We start from the raw sequence: 2,758 nt of genomic DNA on the forward strand, positions 1-2,758 counted from the left end.
CGCAGCCTGCGGCCCTGTGGGAGTTCTCCGAGCTGGGAAGGGGCTCGTTGGTGGTTTGGGGTGAGGTGTCCGGCCCGCATCTTGCAGCCGATCCGGGATCATTTCAAAACCGGGTCAGGTCCCGGGCGGGATCTGTTTTATCCTGTGGACTTCGTGTTTAGGAATCCCAGCCTTCATGTGGCTCTGGTGAGAATGTAAATGATTAAACTCCTTAAACATTGCGCAGGCTGGTGCATATGTTTGCCCACGAATAGAAAGCAAAGAGGACAACGCTGTAGATATCTCAGAGACTGCCATATACAAAGCTGGACTGGTTATATTTATCAGCTCTCTCAAGCCAAATACAAGGCTTTGACACTTTTTTTTTTTTTAAATAGTGTCCTATTTTAAGCACTTAGCAAGACCATTTAGACCCTTAATTGTCACAGGGCTGATTGCAGGATGACACTTGAAGACATCCATAAATTACAGATGATGTATGGGTCTCTAAATGACAGCTGAAGAGGCTGTGTAGTCTGGGGACTGTACATAATTGAAGTACTACGTATTTTAACTAGAAAATGTTAAATGAATTACTGCATATCCTCAATCCTCAAGATTTCCAATTTAAAACTCATTGTAAAAATCATTCCACAAAGATAAAAAGGTCAAAGATAAAATCGACTTCAGTCAGATCCCAAAGATGAAGTTGTATTTTAGCAGTCCTTTTACTGGGAACGCTGCACATATTATATATATGTCTGCAAAGTATATAAACTTTACTAAACTTCTGAATTCTTGGGTAGAGTAAGTGGTACTTGGTGAGACAGTCACATTGCTGGAATATTGACCTTAAGCTGTTTAAATACGGCATTTTATTGTTGCTTTGCTGGTATTGCAGACCGGCTTTAGATTAACATCTCTCTTCTGACAAACTGAAGGGGTAGAGTAGAACTCAAGGACTGGAACTGAAGGGAGCGTTCTCTGGGCAAACCTTAGCAATCCTGACTTGACAGCGTTGAGTCTTGCAAACCTACTCTTACCATGGCCAGGTATAATAAAGGGTGAGAAGTTGTACGTAAGGCAGATTGTGTGTTGTAGAAAGCAGTTTAATGTTAAATTGAGACATCAAATTGGAGCATTTGGTAAGTTTCCAGAGTTTCAGTTTTTGTGTTTTATAGGTAAGGTTTAGGTGAGCATTTAGGAGCACTTTATGCTTGAGGTTCTCAGTGTCCTCAACATACATAACAGATGTTTGGATGAATGATTGTAAATATGTAAAGATACATCAGAAAGGCTGGTTTTCCTTATAAATGGTAAGTGTAGGTCAAAGCCAACCCTTAAAGGGCTGCTACAGCTCTGCTCTGGAGTGTGATTGAGAGAGCTGGGCTGGTTCAGCCTGGAGAAGAGAAGGCTCCTGAAGGGGACACCTTAGGGCAGCTCCAGTGCCTAAAGGGGCTACAAGAAACTTGGAGAGGGGCTTTGGACAAGGACCTGTAGGGACAGGTCAAGGGGAATGGCTTGAACCTGCCTGAAGGGAGATTGAGATGAGCTCTGAGGCAGAAGCTGTTCCCTGTGAGGGTGCTGAGGCGCTGGCACAGGGGGGCCCGAGAAGCTGTGGCTGCCCCATCCCTGGCAGTGTTCAAGGCCAGGTTGGACACAGGGGCTTGGAGCAACCTGCTCTAGTGGAAGGTGTCCCTGCCCGTGGCAGGGGGTTGGAGCTGGATGAGCTTTAAGGTCCCTTCCAACACAAACCACTCTGGGATTCTTAGCTATTATTAATACTTGGCATTACTTTGTAGGCAAGGATGTAATGCACCTTTTGAGAGTGTTATATTATTGCGGATATGAGCTTTCTGTCTTTCAGAGATATTGGATAATGACATCTTTTGTCACCTTCTGTAAATAAAATGTACATTTTCTCATAAAATTTAGCTTAATTTGGGATTTTGGAGTAGCAGCAGTTGAGTTGTCAATGTGCATTAGCTAGTTCTTGTCCACTCAGAGCTTCAGTTGGTGTTTTGAATACCTTTTAGCATTTGAAGTGGTATAACAGAACATAATTCTAACAACTATTCCAGGCTAAGGCATTGCATTAGGTCTGTTACAAATCTTAGTTTCCATAACTTAAAGTTCCTACTGCAAGGCATGGTGTATTTGACTTTTCAGGTTCACTTTGTATGTGCTTTTACTAAAGTGTCTGTTAAATTAGCCTTAATTATATGACGGACTTGTAAGAACTTGCTTACCCAGAGTTAATGAGAAGTTTCAGAGCAATGTGAATGAATTTTGTGCTTTGTCCAGTTGTTATTGCCCACTGAGAGCTGTGGTTGGAGCAGCCTGGCCTGGCCCTGGCATTGGTGCAAGGTGAAACTTGCTTTTCAAGTTCATTTCCATAAGTAAAAAATGGAAAAGCTGAACAGTAATTGTCTCTAAAGCAGCACTGAGATAGAATAACAGTGTAAATTATGGGATGGAGCATAACTTTATTAATATTCCCTTGGTGTGTAAAAATATACTGCTGAATACTGTAACCTGAATTAGATCTGAATGTAGTGCACTGCTTTTGCTGGAAAGGAACTTGCTCATCTTATGCAGGCTCATTATTTATATAAACTCAGCTCTGAATACACACTGTTGTGATCCTGAAATGAAAACTGTGCTGCTGCTTTCAAAGTACATCTTTTAGCCATGTCTGCTTTCGATTCTGAGATTCCAAAGCTCAGAAGCTCTGTCTGATGTCTGAGCACCTAGAGCAGGCCCCTGTTTTAATTCCTGC

This window comes from Nestor notabilis, unplaced genomic scaffold (assembly GCF_000696875.1).
Source record: "Nestor notabilis isolate BGI_N333 unplaced genomic scaffold, ASM69687v1 scaffold16065, whole genome shotgun sequence".
Taxonomy (NCBI): Eukaryota; Metazoa; Chordata; class Aves; order Psittaciformes; family Psittacidae; genus Nestor; species Nestor notabilis.